At 45.8% G+C, this 19,431-nt stretch overlaps 1 protein-coding gene and 1 long non-coding RNA gene across 2 annotated transcripts in view; both read right to left on the bottom strand.

Moving 5' to 3' along the window:
• Positions 1 to 19,431, bottom strand: part of LOC121007922 — a 414,279-nt gene that overhangs the window by 214,601 nt on the left and 180,247 nt on the right. The gene's annotated exons all lie outside the window — the stretch shown is intronic.
• The window catches only part of LOC121007921 (putative methyltransferase DDB_G0268948), a 230,177-nt gene that overhangs the window by 69,105 nt on the left and 141,641 nt on the right, over positions 1 to 19,431 (bottom strand). The window lies entirely within an intron of this gene.

Genomic DNA, 19,431 nt, shown 5'->3' on the forward strand with positions numbered 1-19,431 from the left:
GAAACTCAAGACTGCCATCAACAACCACCGGTGGAGGCGGTAGTGGCAATGGTTCAGGAGGTTCTACATATCTCTTAAGCAGAGATCTGTGGAAGACATTATGGATCCTTAGAGTCTGAGGTAGCTCCAGACGGAAAGCCACCGGGTTAATGATCTTAATTACCCTATAAGGACCAATAAATCTCGGACCTAATTTCCACGAGGGATCCTTCAACTTGATATTTCTGGTAGACAACCACACCAAGTCATTCACCCCAAGGTCCGGACCTTCAGAGCGCTTCCTATCAGCCGCACGTTTGTATCTACCACCAATTCTCTTCAAACTTTCTTGCACACACTGCCACACTGAAGAAAGTGAAGACGCAAATCGTTCCTCCTCGGGAATCCCAGACGGCCCCCCCTCACTAAACGTACAAAACTGAGGATGGAAACCATACGCACCAAAAAATGGTGACTTATCGGTGGATTCTTGACGACGATTATTAATGGCAAACTCGGCTAACGTTAAATAAGATGACCATTCCTCCTGATTTTCGGAAACAAAGCATCTCAAATATGTCTCTAGGTTTTGATTGGTACGTTCAGTCTGACCGTTGGACTGTGGATGGAAAGAGGAAGAAAACGACAGATGAACCCCTAAACGAGAACAAAAAGCTTTCCAAAATTTAGAAACGAATTGGGTACCACGATCCGAAACAATATCGGAAGGGACCCCGTGAAGCTTCACGATGTGGTCAATAAAAACCTGAGCCAGTGTGTTAACATTAGGCAATGCGGCAAGAGCAATAAAGTGCACCATTTTACTGAATCTGTCAACAACTACAAGAATAACAGTCTTCCCCGCTGATACTGGTAGATCCGTAATGAAATCCATTGACAGGTGCGTCCAAGGCCTGTTGGGGATGGCCAGAGGTAAAAGACGCCCTGCCGGACGAGTATGATCTACCTTAGAACGAGCACAGGTAGCACATGCAGACACAAAATTCAACACCTCCTGGCGCCATTTAGGCCACCAGAACCGACGAGACACTAACTCAGAGGTTGCCCTACTACCTGGGTGTCCTGCTAGTGTGGAGTTATGGTGTTCTTTTAGTATCTCCAGTCGTAAATTTTCTGGCACAAACAGTTTACCCGAGGGGCAGGAGGCCGGGGCGTCCCCCTGAGCTTCCAACACCCTCCCCTCCAAACCTGAGTGTAATGCAGAGACCACCATCCCCTTTTGCAAAATGGGCTCTGGTACCTCAACATCACTCCCTCCAGGAAAACTTCGAGACAATGCATCCGCCTTAGTATTTTTTGCCCCCGGGCGATAGGTTATTACAAAATTAAACCTAGTAAAAAATAACGACCACCGAGCCTGTCTAGGGGTGAGACGTTTAGCAGACTCCAGATATAATAAGTTTTTGTGATCAGTAATCACTGTGACGGGATGAACCGCCCCCACCAAAAAATGACGCCACTCCTCAAAAGCCAACTTAATAGCCAAAAGTTCCCTGTTGCCAATATCATAGTTCCTTTCTGCAGTAGACAATTTCTTCGAAACGAAAGCACACGGACGCCATTCACCAGGGGACGGGCCCTGAGATAGTACCGCTCCCACCCCCACCTCTGATGCGTCAACCTCTACAATAAAAGGAAGCGAGACATCTGGCTGTACGAGAATAGGGGCCGAGGTGAATCTCTCCTTCAGAGATGCAAAGGCAGTTTTGGCTGCATGTGACCATTTGGAAAAATCGGATCCCTTTCGGGTCATGTCCGTCAGTGGTTTGACCACCAAGGAATAGTTCTTTATAAACTTTCTATAAAAATTGGCAAACCCCAGGAAGCGTTGCAATGCCTTCAGGTTCTCAGGCAGATCCCAGTCTATAATCGCCCGGACTTTCTCTGGATCCATGCGGAAACCTGAATCTGACAACACATACCCCAGAAATGGCAGTTCTTTTACGGCGAACACACATTTTTCTAACTTAGCAAACAATTTGTTGGCCCTTAATATCTGTAGCACTTGTCTCACATGGATCTTATGTGTATCCAGATCCGGGGAATAGACCAGGATGTCATCAAGATATATCACAACAAATCTCCCGATAAGGTGACTAAAAATATCATCGTTGACAAAATGTTGGAATACCGCAGGCGCATTAGTAAGACCAAATGGCATGACCAGATTTTCATAATGCCCTTCCGGAGTATTAAAAGCCGTCTTCCACTCATCCCCCTCTTTGATGCGAACCAGATTATAGGCTCCTCTGAGATCCATTTTGGAGAACCATTTAGCACCAGCAACCTGATTAAAGAGGTCTGGAATGAGAGGAAGAGGATAGGGATCTCGGATAGTTATCCGGTTTAATTCCCGGAAATCCAGGCAAGGACGTAGGCCCCCATCTTTCTTTTTAACGAAAAAGAACCCTGCAGCCACAGGTGAAAAAGAGGGTCTGATGTGTCCCTTAGCCAAACTCTCCGAAATATAATCTTTCATAGCCTTCCTCTCCGGGCCGGAAAGATTGTATAACCGGGTTTTAGGTAGTTTTGCCCCAGGTAATAGATTAATCGGGCAATCATATGGACGATGAGGTGGTAACCCCTGACAACCCTTCTCAGAGAACACATCCATAAAATCTGACAGAAAGGCAGGTAAAGATGTTACAGAGAGTGTAGAGCACCTACTACTCAAGCAGTTGTCCTTACAATGTTCACTCCACTCTACAATCTCCCCGGCCTGCCAATCCACCACTGGATTGTGAGTCACCAGCCAGGGAAACCCCAATACCATAGGAGCCGGAAGACCGTCCAGGACATAAGAGATATGCTCTTTATGGAGGTCCCCTACCTGCAGATGGATATTATGGATGATCTGAGGTAACTCTCTCTGAGTAAGAGGGGAGGAGTCGATGGCAAACACAGGAATAGTTCTGCATACCGGTTCCGGAGTAAAACCCAGAGCCTGAGCAAACCGTGAATCCACCAAGTTGACCCCCGCCCCACTGTCCAAAAAGACGGAACAGATCTCAGTTTTATTGCCCGCCTCAACGGTAGCAGACAACAAAAACTGAGACATGCGTATGGAGGAAATGAATACGCCCAGACTGTTCTCCTCCGCACAATCTGGGGACTCTAGTTTTCCGGCGGCTCCTTTGTTTGTGGTCTCTTGGGTTCTGAGGGACAAACCTTTACAAAATGACCCCTCCCCCCACAACGAAAACAAACCTCTGACCTACGGCGGAACTTAGGAGGATTCACCCGTCTAGTGGCGCCCCCTATTTGCATTGGTTCGACTGGACCATAACAGACCGATCCCTGCCCTATAGAGGCCTCCGTAAAATTTAATAGTCTCTCCCTGAGTCGTCTGTCGATTCTTATAGACAGAGACATAGCAGCCTCAAGAGACCCAGGGACCTCGTATACCGCCAGCGCGTCTTTTAATTTTTCAGACAACCCCTGGCAGAACTGACTCCTAAGGGCCGAGTCGTTCCATAACGTATCAGTAGCCCACCTACGGAATTCGGAACAATATAGTTCAGCAGACCGGTTCTCTTGCCGAAGTCTACGTAGCTTAGACTCAGCCATCATATACGAGACCCAGGGCTTCAAAAAACTCCTCCACTGATCGTAAGGCCGGAGAGTCTGATGGTAGGGAGAAAGCCCAAGCCTGCGGATCTCCTTGCAGGAGAGAAATTACAATGCCCACCCGTTGTTCCTCACCGCCGGAGGATCTAGGGCGTAACCTGAAGAACAATTTGCAAGCTACTCTGAAGGTTACAAATTGGTCTCTCCCTCCAGAGAACCTATCAGGTAAAGCCACTTTTGGCTCAGGAGTACCTTGGTTTCCCGTAGCAACGGTGGAACCCAAGGATTGCTGCTGCAGCACTGTTGCTTTTAATCCTGCCACTTCAAGGGATAACCCCTGTAATTGTTTCGCCAAAACCGAAACCGGATCCATAGTGGAACAGACAAAATACAAAGCAAAACAGCAAGCAACAAAGAGAAAAAAAAAAAAAAAAAAAAGAAATGTAATTTTTTAAAAAATTTTTTTAAAAGGCCAGATATACTGTCACGACCGCTATCCCAGCAGCAGTCGTGTCGCACCAGACGGAGGGGAAGGGGGACCCTTATCTACGGATGGGAAATAGAATGGCCACCCCTGACTAACCCTAAGCCGGCACCTGTCTGCCCTGATACCCTAGACGGGGTGTGAACCCGTGCGGCGAGCAGGATGCCTAAACCCTCAGTCGCCCTAACAAGACTGGACTGGGGAAAGGCCGATGGGAGCGCTAGTCACCATCACTCACGTCTAGGAAAACAACAGGGGAAGACAGCAACAAACAAACAACAGCAGAGATAGACTTATCCAGTCACGAGCAGAGAAGGCGATCCCAAACACGACAGTCCACGCCGGACAAGAGCTCCACAGCAACACCATCAAACAATCTCCTTCCAAGGTCAGAGTAGCACTGGAAGTAAGGACTATATCTGGCAATGACTGCAAGTGAAAGTGAAACTAATATAGCAGCTGGGAGTGGCAGACAGGACTCACCTGAGAAGGATGCCTACAAACTCCCAGTCAGGACAAAAAGGTTCACAAGGCAAAACCCAGATGACATACCCTGAACCACGGAGCAAACTCACAAGCTATCGCGAGTAGCAAGTCGCTGCGACCTTCTCCTCCCAGACCTGTCTGGATCAGTCACAGTCGTGACAGGTATATACTCAGGGGCAAAACATTTGTACACCCTCAAACCGGCACAACATATCAGATTGGTCATTATCTAACATGTGATTCCAGCTTTGTTATTTATGTTTTAACCTGTCCATGCAATCTTCTGTATGTTGGTGAGACAACCACGGATTTTAAGACGCGTCTCAACAACCACAGGTTAAGCATAAGAAAGAAAAGACTGGATCTGCCGGTCTCGAAACACTTTGCAGAATTAAAACATGTTGAGAGAGACATGAAGTGTTGCATTATTGATTGCATTCCAAAGCTGAGAAGGGGTGGTGATAGAGTCAGTATTTTTAAAAAAAGGGAATTGAAATGGATCCATGTACTTAACTCCCGCAAACCGTATGGTTTGAATGTGGATTACAATATTGGGGTGATATAGGTCAGTGGCTTGCCCCTGACCAACACATGGAACCGATACACTGCACCTGAGTATATTTGGTGATCAACTGTATGGGACAAAACCGTAGTTCCTTATGGATTGCCATTTTTTTTTTTTTTTTTTATTCTTTTATCAGAAATAAAAAATTTCTCCCCTTTCCCCTTTTTTCACAGATGGTTTGCAAGGGTGTGTGGCAAAGGAGAATACAAGGAGAGGTTTGAATGGCGTGCGACCAGGATTCGCATTTTGTCGGGGTTACCTATGTTTATCTTCATGTCTTTTTGAAAAATGTCTTTAGGTTTTCTTTTTTCTTTTTTTCTTTTTATTTCTCTCCTTTTATATAACATAGTCATGGTCTGTGGGTTACATGGGAGGCGATATTGAGGAGAACCCTCTTTAGTGGTGATATTGCGTGGGCTTTTCTTTGACCGAGGGTACAGTAGGATCCCATGTTAACATATGGGGGGCATTACTGACCGCGGTGCATGGGTGGAGACTGCGCCCATAACTTGTGGACGCGGCCTTCGCGTGACCCCGCATTGCCACTGACATTATGCTGCCATAAAATATTGCTGGCGCCACCCTGATCCTATATACAGCAGACCATAATGAGAATGTTACATGACGTCCGCGGTAGATGTCCTGTTCCCTGGATAAATATGGCCACTATAGAGCCTGAATCGCAATGCGCAATTGCGGAGATGTACATATGGGAATACTGCATGACGTCCGTGATGGATGTCCTGCTCCCTTGACAAATATGGCCGTTGCAGAGCCTGAATCGTAATGCGCAGTTGCGCGGAGATGTATGCACCCACAACCGGAAGGGCCCTATGTAAGTCATCAAGACATGCGCAGAGATGACCAGGGCACGCCGACTGACATGTTGTTTCCTGGATGGCGGCCACTCACTCTCCTATTCGGCCTTTGCCCACCTGTTGCAATATTTTATAGTAAGCACTTATTTTTACTATGCACATATGGCACTGATTTTGATAATTGAAGTAATCAACCATGTATGATCATTTCTTCTTTATTATTTATAATTATGTACACAGTTCCAAGGAAATATGTATTATATTGTATTGGTACACATTATTATTTTGCTGTATATCGGATATGATGCACAATTTAATAATCTTTTGTTTTATTGTGATTTAATTGCACTGATTTTGTAAATGACAATGAATGAGTTTGCCATTATATATTGTTGCCCTTTTGTCCTCACATACTGCTTGAGAAAGGTTCTGGTTTGGAGCCGAAACGTCGCACATTTCCCACTGGGGTAAATAAAGTTTTCTTATATTTTACATTTTGGAGTGCTGCCCATCCTTTCTATTTTTGTATTTTTGGATTGATCCACTTTGGGCCTGCTGCACCCACCAGCTTACATCCATGACGGTTCTGCCATTGTTTCTTCATTTTTGTATACAGCTATTTCTTTGGCGCCTGCACGTCTGTTGAGCGAATTACAATAATTTTTTCTACTATGTCTACCCATGAGCAAGATTCACCCGGTGGATTCACCTATACACAGGATGCGGTGGATAGGATCCTGTGTGGTATTGAGGGAGATGCCGCTTTCCTTGTCACTCCAACCATTAAGGAGTTAAGAAGAAAATATGAATTTTTATCTAAAAGATCCATTTCCCTTCGGCTGCATATGACGACTCTGGGGGAGTACTACAAAGCCCAGCGTATCCCAAGAGGGATGAGGTCTAATTTGCGCCCAAATTTATTTTCTGGCTGCCCCTCTTATTGCAAAAGGTTTGAGGGACTGTCAAATCGATATGCTCTGGACTTTATACTTTTGAATATTGAATATTTACAAGATGAACTATCCAGGGTCACACTGGAGTTAACCAATGTGGAGCAGCAATTAATCAATTTGTCCTCAGCTGAGGAATTTGACAAATTTCATGATACATTCTCTACCCAATTACAAAGCTTTCGCATGGACATGGAAGAGGGGAAGCGTTTTAAATGAAACCGTGACTCGGATGATTACAGAAGGGGTAACATCTATTCCTGGCAAACCGACGACAAAAGTATACAAAATAACAAAGAAACATGGAAAGGAAGAAAAAGAACCACCCAGACCGCCACAGACCAGTCTTTTTTAGGGGTGAAGGAAACGGAGGTGCCCGAAAACAGCGCATCAGGCGTGGAGGCTGCAGACACCGAAGGGGGTCAAAAGACTGCACAACAACAAACAGCGACCACCAGTCAGCAGGAATGTATCTTCCAAGAAGAAGTGACCGTGATTAACCTTTCATCAAAGGAACTAACAGATTCTCAAGTGAGTGTACTCAGCAAGGGCTTATCTTTTTGCCCTAGAACCACTGCTGATTGGTTTGAACTTGAGTTTGATTTATATGCTTTTTTCGGGCCATCAAGTTGAAGATTTGGTTTCACGGTAGAGGACGGATCGAGCATGCCAAGATGAGTGAATTCTCTCTTGGCATGTTCGATCTCTCCCTTAAAAGTAATTTCAGTCCTGTTATTGATGAACCTGCTGTTGATGCGTACATGGCTGCTGTTAATACTGAGATCCAGACATTGAAAGCAAAACAATCTAATTTACCATTTAATCATCCCAATGTGACTGTAGATGAAGTGGTGGCCCTGAATGAATTGAAACACGACCATGAGCTTACAATTAAGGCCGCCGATAAAGGTGGCGCAGTGGTCGTGTTGGACACCCACAAATATATTGCGGAAATTTTGAGGCAATTGGGTGACAGCACCATCTACAGACACATTGATACGGATCCTAAGTGCAAAATAGCCGGACTCATTGGGAATGTGTTGACTGGGGCTTTAGAGGCAGGGATCATAGACGAGGGACTTGTGGATTTTCTTACTGTAACGCATCCGGTCACTCCTGTGATCTATGTGTTGCCTAAGATCCACAAGTCTCTCGTCGATCCACCAGGCCGCCCCATTGTTTCGGGCTCGGACTCGATCTTCAGCCGTATTTCTGTTTTTCTGGATAAAGTCTTGCGAGGCTTCTCATGTGGGGGCAGTTCATACATACAAGATACAGCTGACTTTTTACTCAAACTTCGGATGGTCGATTTGGATGGGGTAGAGGGGGTCACATTGGCGTCTTTTGATGTCACCTCCCTCTATACCTCGATCGACCATCAGAAGGGACTGGCTGCAGTGGCCTATATGCTTGAGAATTCTACACTCACGTGTCAATGTCAACAATTTGTCTTATCTCTATTAGAGATTGCCTTGAAATACAATTACTTTCTGTTTCGGGATTCTTATTATATACAGGAACAGGGCGTAACGATGGGGTCCAATGTGGCCCCCACCTACGCCAATATATTTATGTATCGATTTGAGGAGGATGTCGTCTATGGAAGCCACCACTTCCAATTTGTCAGGGCGTGGTGGCGGTACATAGACGACATCTTCCTCATTTGGACTGGTAGTGTCCAGCAGCTCTATGACTTTCATGGTTTTCTTAATGAGAGGGATGATGTGCTCCAATTTACATTGGTACATTCACAAACGGAAATGCAATTTTTGGACACCTGCGTGGTTCTGTCAGGCGGTAGGGTGGAAACTGAGTTATTCACCAAACCTACTGACAGGAATACGCTGTTGATGTACAGCAGCAACCATCCCAGACCAATGGTAAACTCTTTGCCGTACTCACAGTTCTTAAGGGCCAGACGTATTGTCTCGGATCCTGAGAGCTTTGACAAAACCCTTGACACGATGGTTAATAAGTTTCAAAAACGGGGATACCCAACTAAATTATTGGAGAAAAAGGAAGCGGCCAGACAATTGAATAGGGATGACACCCTTAAAATAACCAAAAAAGAACGTTCAAAAATGATGAGGATTCCCTTTATCTCAACACACTCTGAACAGAGTGTTGAGATAGGGAACATCATACAACGACACTGGGGTATACTAAAAGGCTGCCACAACACGATTACAGAGTTCCAGAGCTCCCCTCTAATGTCCTACAGAAGGTCCCGGAGTTTAACCGCTTTACGTCCGCCCATAGGATATAAACGTCCTATGGGTGGACGTCTATTTCTGAAAGCACGTTTTAGAACGTCCTTTCAGAAATAGCAGCTGCACGCTAATCGTGCAGCTGCTGATCGGGTTGCCCGCTGTCAGTGACAGCAGGGCAACCCTAAGACAAGGCAGGGACAGTGCCCAGGTGTCCCTGCCTTCCGGATCGCTGCAGACATAGCGTTCACCGAGCGCTGTGTCTGCAGAGAAGGAAGCGCTGTGCGCTTCCTGTTCCGGCCCGGCGGTCATGTGACCGCCGTGACCGGAGTGTGCAGGAGCTGTGTGAGGTCTCTGAGACCTCGATCAGCCCTGCTCTGAGGCTGTACAGCGCAGGATTGCTGCTGTACAGCCTCTCTAGGGGTGTATTTGTCCTGTAACTGGGGCTACTATGTCAGCCCCAGTTACAGGAGAAATCAACTGTGAAAAAAAAAAGTGAAGTAAATGTCCCCCAGAGGTCTTGTATGACCTTATGGGGGACGAAAAGTGTAAAATAAAAAAATAAAAAATAAAAGGTTGAAAATAAAAAAAATAAAAAAAAGTTTCACATGTAAAAAAAAAATGAAAATGAAAAAAAAAAGTTAAAAATAGAAAAAATAAAAAAAAGTATACATATTAGGTATTGCCGCGTCCGTAAAAACCAGCTCTATAAAAATATCACATGACCTAACCCCTCGGGTGAACACCGTAAAAAAAAAAAAAAAAAAAAAGTCAAAACAAGCAATTTTTGTCACCTTGCATTACAAAAGGTGCAACACCAAGTGATCAAAAACGCATATGTCCCACAAAATAGTACCAATAAAACAGTCACCTCATCCCGCAAAAAATGAGCCCCTACATAAGAAAATCTCTCAAAAAATAAAAAAAACTATAGCTCTCAGAACATGGACACATTAAAACATAATTTTTTTGTTTCAAGAATGCTATTATTGTGTAAAACTTTAATAAATGAGAAAAAGTATACATATTAGGTATCGCCACGTCCGTAACGATCTGCTCTATAAAAATGTCACTTGACTTAACCCCTCAGGTGAACGCTGTAAAAATAAATAAATAGAAACTGTGCTAAAACAACCAATTTTTTGGTCACCTTGCCCCATAAAGTGTTATAATGAATGATCAAAAAATCATATGTACCCAAAAATAGTACTAATAAAACTGGCACCTTATCCCCTAGTTTCCAAAATGGGGTCACTTCTTGGGAGTTTCTACTGTAAGGGTGCATCAGGGGGCTTCAAATGGGACATGGCATCTAAAAACCATGTGGAGTTCCTTTTCTTCTGCGCCCTGCAGTGTGCCCATACAGTAGTTTATGACCACATGTGGGGTGTTTCTGTAAACCGCAGAATCTGGGTAATAAATATTGTTTTGTTTGGCTGTTAACCATCGATGTGTTAAAGAAAAAAATTTATTAAAATGGAAAATCTGCCAAAAAAGTGAAATTTAAAAATTTGATCTCCATTTTCCTTTAATTCTTGTGGAACGCCTAAAGGGTTAACAAAGTTTGTAAAATCGGTTTTGAATACTTTGAGGGGTGTAGTTTCTACAATGGGGTCATTTATGGGGGTATCCACTATGTAGGCCCCACAAAGTGACTTCAGACCTGAACTGGTCCTTATAAAGTGGGTTTTGGCAATTTTCTTATAAATTTGAAGAATTGCTTCTAAACTTCTAAGCCTTCTAACGTCCTAAAAAAATAAAATGACATTTCCAAAATGATGCCAACATAAAGTAGACATATGGGGAATGTTAAATAATAAATATTTTATGAGGTATCACTTTGTTTTAAAAGCAGAGAAATTGAAATTTAGAAAATTGCGAATTTTTCAAATTTTTGGGTAAATTTGGGATTGTTTCATAAATAAAGGTGAAATATTTTGACTCAAATTTATGATTATCATGAAGTACAATGTGTCACGAGAAAACAATCTCTGAATGACTTGGATAAATAAAGGCGTTCCAAAGTTATTACCACATAAAGTGAGATATGTCAGTTTTGCAAAATTTGGCCTGGTCAGGAAGGGGGCAAATGGCAAGTGGTTAAAGGATCAGCTAGTGAGGGCAGATGTGGGTACATCGAAAAAGGGTAGACAGACAACACTAACAAAATCTAGTGTTGGCTGCTTCCCTTGTTTATCCTGTGTTAATTGCAGGTATATACTCAGGGGCAAAACATTTGTACAACCTCAAACCGGCACAACATATCAGATTGGTCATTATCTGACATGTGATTCCAGCTTTGTTATTTATGTTTTAACCTGTTCATGCAATCTTCTGTATGTTGGTGAGACAACCACGGATTTTAAGACACGACAACAACCACAGGTTAAGCATAAGAAAGAAAAGACTGGATCTGCCGGTCTCGAAACACTTTGCAGAATTAAAACATGTTGAGAGAGACATGAAGTGTTGTATTATTGATTGCGTTCCAAAGCTGAGAAGGGGTGGTGATAGAGTCAGTATTTAAAAAAAAAAAAGGGAATTGAAATGGATCCATGTACTTAACTCCCGCAAACCGTATGGTTTGAATGTGGATTACAATATTGGGGTGATATAGGTCATTGGCTTGCCCCTGACCAACACATGGAACCGATACACTGCACCTGAGTATATTTGGTGATCAACTGTATGGGACAAAACCGTAGTTCCTTATGGATTGCCATTTTTTTTAAAAAAAAATTCTTTTATCAGAAATAAAAAATTTCTCCCCTTTCCCCTTTTTTCACAGATGGTTTGCAAGGGTGTGTGGCAAAGGAGAATACAAGGAGAGGTTTGAATGGCGTGCGACCAGGATTCGCATTTTGTCGGGGTTACCTATGTTTATCTTCATGTCTTTTTGAAAAATGTCTTTAGGTTTTCTTTTTTTCTTTTTTATTTCTTTCTTTTTATTTCTCTCCTTTTATATAACATAGTCATGGTCTGTGGGTTACATGGGAGGCGATATTGAGGAGAACCCTCTTTAGTGGTGATATTGCGTGGGCTTTTCTTTGACCGAGGGTACAGTAGGATCCCATGTTAACATATGGGGGCGTTACTGACCGCGGTGCATGGGTGGAGACTGCGCCCATAACTTGTGGACGTGGCCTTCGCGTGACCCCGCATTGCCACTGACATTATGCTGCCATAAAATATTGCTGGCGCCACCCTGATCCTATATACAGCAGACCATAATGAGAATGTTACATGACGTCCGCGGTAGATGTCCTGTTCCCTGGATAAATATGGCCGCTATAGAGCCTGAATCGCAATGCGCAATTTCGCGGAGATGTACATATGGGAATACTGCATGACGTCCGTGATGGATGTCCTGCTCCCTTGATAAATATGGCCGCTGCAGAGCCTGAATCGTAATGCGCAGTTGCGCGGAGATGTATGCACCCACAACCGGAAGGGCCCTATGTACGTCATCAAGACATGCGCAGAGATGACCAGGGCACGCCGACTGACATGTTGTTTCCTGGATGGCGGCCACTCACTCTCCTATTCGGCCTTTGCCCACCTGTTGCAATATTTTATAGTAAGCACTTATTTTTACTATGCATATATGGCACTGATTTTGATAATTGAAGTAATCAACCATGTATGATCATTTCTTCTTTATTATTTATAATTATGAACACAGTTCCAAGGAAATATGTATTATATTGTATTGGTACACATTAGTATTTTGCTGTATATCTGATATGATGCACAATTTAATAATCTTTTGTTTTATTGTGATTTAATTGCACTGATTTTGTAAATGACAATGAATGAGTTTGCCATTATATATAGAGTTGAGCGAACACCTGGATGTTCGGGTTCGAGAAGTTCGGCCGAACTTCCCGGAAATGTTCGGGTTCGGGATCCGAACCCGAACCAAACTTCGTCCCGAACCCGAACCCCATTCAAGTCAATGGGGACCCGAACTTTTGGGCACTAAAAAGGCTGTAAAACAGCCCAGGAAAGAGCTAGAGGGCTGCAAAAGGCAGCAACATGTAGGTAAATCCCCTGCAAACAAATGTGGATAGGGAAATTAATTAAAATAAAAATTAAAAAAATAAAAATGACCCAATATCAATTGGACATAGGTCCCATAGCAGAGAATCTGGCTTCACGTCAGCAGAGAATCAGTCTCTTCATGCCATAGCAGAGAATCTGGCTTCATGTCACCCACCACTGGAAGAGGCCACTGTCACATATTTAGGCCCCGGCACCCAGGCAGAGGAGAGAGGTCAAGTAACAGAGAATCTGGCCTTATGTCAGCGCAGAATCTGTCTTCATGTCATAGCAGAGAATCAGGCTTCACGTCACCCACCACTGGAACAGGCCACTGTCACACATTTAGGCCCAGGCACCCAGGCAGAGGAGAGAGGTCCCGTAACAGAGAATCTGGCCTTATGTCAGCACAGAATCTGTCTTCATGTCATAGCAGAGAATCAGGCTTCACGTCACCCACCACTGGAACAGGCCACTGTCACACATTTAGGCCCAGGCACCCAGGCAGAGGAGAGAGGTCCCGTAACAGAGAATCTGGCCTTATGTCAGCGCAGAATCTGTCTTCATGTCATAGCAGAGAATCAGGCTTCACGTCACCCACCACTGGAACAGGCCACTGTCACACATTTAGGCCCCGGCACCCAGACAGAGGAGAGGTTCATTCAACTTTGGGTTGCCCCGCAATATAATGGTAAAATGAAATTAAAAATAGTATTGAATGAGGAAGTGCCCTGGAGTAGAATAATATATTGTTAAGGGGAGGTAGTTAATATCTAATCTGCACAAGGGATGGACAGGTCCTGTGGGATCCATGCCTGGTTCATTTTTATGAACGTCAGCTTGTCCACATTGGCTGTAGACAGGCGGCTGCGTTTGTCTGTAATGACGCCCCCTGCCGTGCTGAATAGACGTTCAGACAAAACGCTGGCCGCCGGGCAGGCCAGCACCTCCAAGGCATAAAAGGCTAGCTCTGGCCACGTGGACAATTTGGAGACCCAGAAGTTGAATGGGGCCGAACCATCAGTCAGTACGTGGAGGGGTGTGCACAGGTACTGTTCCACCATGTTAGTGAAATGTTGCCTCCTGCTAACACGTTCCGTATCAGGTGGTGGTGCAGTTAGCTGTGGCGTGTTGACAAAACTTTTCCACATCTCTGCCATGCTAACCCTGCCCTCAGAGGAGCTGGCCGTGACACAGCTGCGTTGGCGACCTCTTGCTCCTCCTCTGCCTTTGCCTTGGGCTTCCACTGGTTCCCCTGTGACATTTGGGAATGCTCTCAGTAGCGCGTCTACCAACGTGCGCTTGTACTCGCGCATCTTCCTATCACGCTCCAGTGTAGGAAGTAAGGTGGGCACATTGTCTTTGTACCGGGGATCCAGCAGGGTGGCAACCCAGTAGTCCGCACACGTTAAAATGTGGGCAACTCTGCTGTCGTTGCGCAGGCACTGCAGCATGTAGTCGCTCATGTGTGCCAGGCTGCCCAGAGGTAAGGACAAGCTGTCCTCTGTGGGAGGCGTATCATCATCGTCCTGAGTTTCCCCCCAGCCACGCACCAGGGCCCCGAGCTGCTTTGGGTGCCACCCCGCTGTGAACATGCTTCATCCTCATCCTCCTCATCCTCGTCCTCCTCGTCCTCCAGTAGTGGGCCCTGTCTGGCCACATTTGTACCTGGCCTCTGGTGTTGCAAAAAACCTCCCTCTGAGTCACTTCGAAGAGACTGGCCTGAAAGTGCTAAAAATGACCCCTCTTCCTCCTCTTCCTCCTGGGCCACCTCCTCTTCCATCATCGCCCTAAGTGTTTTCTCAAGGAGACATAGAAGTGGTATTGTAACGCTGATAACGGCGTCATCGCCACTGGCAATGTTGGTGGAGTACTCGAAACAACGCAACAGGGCACACAGGTCTAGCATGGAGGCCCAGTCATTGGTGGTGAAGTGTGTCTGATCCGCAGTGTGACCGACCCGTGCGTGCTGCAGCTGAAACTCCACTATGGCCTGCTGCTGCTCGCACAGTCTGTCCAGCATATGCAAGGTGGAGTTCCACCTGGTGGGCACGTCGCATATGAGGCGGTGAGCGGGAAGGCCGAAGTTACGCTGTAGCGCAGACAGGCGAGCAGCGGCAGGCTGTGAACGCCGGAAGCGCGAACAGACAGCCCGCACTTTATGCAGCAGCTCTGACATGTCGGGGTAGTTGCGAATGAACTTCTGCACCACCAAATTCAGCACATGCGCCAGGCAAGGGATGTGCGTCAAACCGGCTAGTCCCAGAGCTGCAACGAGATTTCGCCCATTATCGCACACCACCAGGCTGGGCTTGAGGCTCACCGGCAGCAACCACTCGTCGGTCTGTTCTATACCCCGCCACAACTCCTGTGCGGTGTGGGGCCTGTCCCCCAAACATATGAGTTTCAGAACGGCCTGCTGACGTTTACCCCGGGCTGTGCTGAAGTTGGTGGTGAAGGTGTGTGGCTGACTGGATGAGCAGGTGGAAGAAGAGGAGGAGGAAGCTGAGTAGGAGGAGGAGGAGACAGGAGGCAAAGAATGTTGCCCTGCGATCCTTGGCGGCGGAAGGACGTGCGCGAAACAGCTCTCCGCCTGGGGCCCAGCCGCCACTACATTTACTCAGTGTGCAGTTAGGGTGATATAGCATCGCTGGCCTTGCTTACTGGTCCACGTATCTGTGGTTAGGTGGACCTTGCCAGAGATGGCGTTGCGCAGTGCACTCTTGATTTTATCGGACACTTGTTTGTGCAGGGAAGGCACGGCTCTCTTGGAGAAGTAGTGGCGGCTTGGAACAACATACTGTGGGACAGCAAGTGACATGAGCTGTTTGAAGCTGTGTGTCTCCACCAGCCTAAATGACAGCATTTCATAGGCCAGTAGTTTAGAAATGCTGGCCTTCAGGGCCAGGGATCGAGGGTGGCTAGGTGGGAATTTACGCTTTCTCTCAAATGTTTGTGAGATGGAGAGCTGAACGCTGCCGTGTGACATGGTTGAGATGCTTGGTGACGCAGGTGGTGGTGTTGGTGGTACATCCCATGTTTGCTGGGCGGCAGGTGCCAACGTTCCTCCAGAGGCAGAGGAAGAGGCCGAGGCGGCGGCAGCAGCAGCAGAAGAGGCCGAGGCGGCAGCAGCAGAAGAGGTAGCAGGGGGAGCCTGAGTGACTTCCTTGTTTTTAAGGTGTTTACTCCACTGCAGTTCATGCTTTGCATGCAGGTGCCTGGTCATGCAGGTTGTGCTAAGGTTCAGAACGTTAATGCCTCGCTTCAGGCTCTGATGGCACAGCGTGCAAACCACTCGGGTCTTGTCGTCAGCACATTGTTTGAAGAAGTGCCATGCCAGGGAACTCCTTGAAGCTGCCTTTGGGGTGCTCGGTCCCAGATGTCGGCGGTCAGTAGCAGGCGGAGTCTCTTGGCGGCGGGTGTTCTGATTTTGCCCACTGCTCCCTCTTTTGCTACGCTGTTGGCTCGGTCTCACCACTGCCTCTTCCTCCGAACTGTGAAAGTCAGTGGCACGACCTTCATTCCATGTGGGGTCTAGGACCTCATTGTCCCCTGCATCGTCTTCCACCCAGTCTTGATCCCTGACCTCCTGTTCAGTCTGCACACTGCAGAAAGACGCAGCAGTTGGCACCTGTGTTTCGTCATCATCAGAGACGTGCTGAGGTGGTATTCCCATGTCCTCATCATCAGGAAAAATAAGTGGTTGTGCGTTAGTGCATTCTATCTCTTCCACCCCTGGGGAAGGGCTAGGTGGATGCCCTTGGGAAACCCTGGCAGCAGAGTCTTCAAACAGCATAAGAGACTGCTGCATAACTTGAGGCTCAGACAGTTTCCCTGATATGCATGGGGGTGATGTGACAGACCAATGGGCTTGGTTTTCATGCGCCATCTGTGCGCTCTTTCTGCAGAAGACTGGGTGGGAGATAATGTGAACGTGCTGGATGCACTGTCGGCCACCCAATTGACTAATGCCTGTACCTGCTCAGGCCTTACCATCCTTAGAACGGCATTGGGCCCCACCAAATATCGCTGTAAATTCTGCTGGCTACTGGGACCTGAGGTAGTTGGTTCACTAGGACGTGTGGCTGTGGCAGAACGGCCACGTCCTCTCCCAGCACCAGAGGGTCCACTAACACCACCACGACCATGTCCACGTCCACGTCCCTTATTAGATGTTTTCCTCATTGTTCCCGTTCACCACAATTTTGAGAATGGCAAATTTGGGAATAGTTTTTCAACCCAGAACAAAAAATGTGCTTTTACGGTCACTACAAATAACTTGACCAGCTAAAACAGTACAGATTTGGTTGAATAGAAATGTAAGGCCTGTTTTTTTTTGCGCTGTGTGACAGGTATAGGTTTAAACACAGAATCAGACTTCTATCTGCACGGTAGCGTGTGTCTTAGGTTTTTCTGAATGACACTATCAGCACCCTCAATGTAAGATATCCTTTTTGGGATAGATTTCAAGTAGGCCTCAAATACCAGAAACTAGTTATTTTGAGAATGGCAAATTTCAGAATAGTTTTTCAACCCAGAACAAAAAATGTGCTTTTACGGTCACTACAAATAATTTGACCAGCTAAAACAGTACAAATTTGGTGTAATAGAAATGTCAGGTCTATTTTTCAGGCGCTGGGTGACAGGCTCAACTTGCCCCTGATGTAGTATATGGCCAAAAAATAACCACACTGTTGATGGTTAAATGCACTTGGGTGACACAGGCTCAGCCTGCACCAGATGTAGTATATGGCCAAAAAATAACCAGACTGTTGATGGTTAAATGCACTTGGGTGACACTGGCTCAGCCTGCAGCTGATGTAGTATATGGCCAAAAAATAACCAGACTGTTGATGGTTAAATGCACTTCGGTGACACAGGCTCAGCCTGCAGCTGATGTAGGATATAGCACAAAATAACCACACTATTGATGGTTAAATACACTTGGTGATAGCTTGTGCTGGCGCACCACAAGTCACAAAATGGCCGCCGATCACCCCAGAAAAAAGTGATCTAAAAACGCTCTGGGCAGCCTCAAAAAAGTGAGCAAGTCAATATTAGCACTTCAATGATCCACAGCTGCAGATCGATCACAGAATGAAGTCTTTTGGAGGAGTTAATCTGCCTAATCTCGCCCTAACGTCGCAGCTGCAACCTCTCCCTATGCTTGTATCAGCAGAGTGACGTGCAGCGCAACGTGACCCAAGCTTATATAGAGGCTGGGTCACATGCTGCACTGGCCAATCACAGCCATGCCGATAGTAGGCAAGGCTGTGATGGCCTCTTGGGGCAAGTAGTATGACGCTTGTTGATTGGCTGCTTTGCAGCCTTTCAAAAAGCGCCAAGAAAGCGCCGAACACCGAACCCGGACTTTTACGAAAATGTTCGGGTTCGGGTCCGTGTCACGGACACCCCAAAATTCGGTACGAACCCGAACTATACAGTTCGGGTTCGCTCATCCCTAATTATATATTATTGGCCTTTTGTCCTCACACACTGCTTGAGAAAGGTTCTGGTTTGGAGCCGAAACGTCGCGCATTTCCCACTGGGGTAAATAAAGTTTTTTTATATTTTACATTTTGGAGTGCTGCCCATCCTTTCTATTTTTATAGATAGATAGATATATATAGATAGATATAGATAGATAGATAGATAGATAGATAGATAGATAGATAGTACAGTAATATATATATATATATATATATATATATATCTCCAATGGCTTAGGTAGGTTTAGCGTAGGACCCCCCTGACCTGAGACCACCTTGGCGCTTGGTAGGCGGGCTTAGATGTGTTTTGATCAAAATATATTGGCTAAGTGTCTCAGATATTATCATATCAGAGTGAGGACTTTGTCCATATATAATGCTTGCATGTACTTTACTAAGTGCATTATTATCTTATTTCTGTGGTTTTCCCCCTATTGTTCCCCCAGTGGTAATAAAGCTCTCTACAGACCATTCAGTAGTAATAGGGCCCCCATAGTGCTCTTAGTAGAAATAAGGCAGATCTACAAGTCCCTGCTATAGAGCCCCCAGTAGTAATAAGAGCGCCTATAATGTCCCCTGGATTTATAATACAACTACAGTGCACCCAGTATTTATACTGTCCCCTACTGTTATAATGCTCACCCTAAATTGCTGTCAGTATTTATAATGCCATCTGAAGTGCTCCCTGTAGTTATATTCCTCCCTCTGCCATAGAGTCCCATGTAAATAACATCAAACCATCTCTCCTGTCCCCTCCAATATACAGTCCCAAGTAAATAATATCACCCCCTCCCCAGTCGCCTCCAACATGGAATCCCATGTAAACA

Source organism: Bufo bufo, chromosome 7 (genome assembly GCF_905171765.1).
Source record: "Bufo bufo chromosome 7, aBufBuf1.1, whole genome shotgun sequence".
Classification (NCBI taxonomy): domain Eukaryota; kingdom Metazoa; phylum Chordata; class Amphibia; order Anura; family Bufonidae; genus Bufo; species Bufo bufo.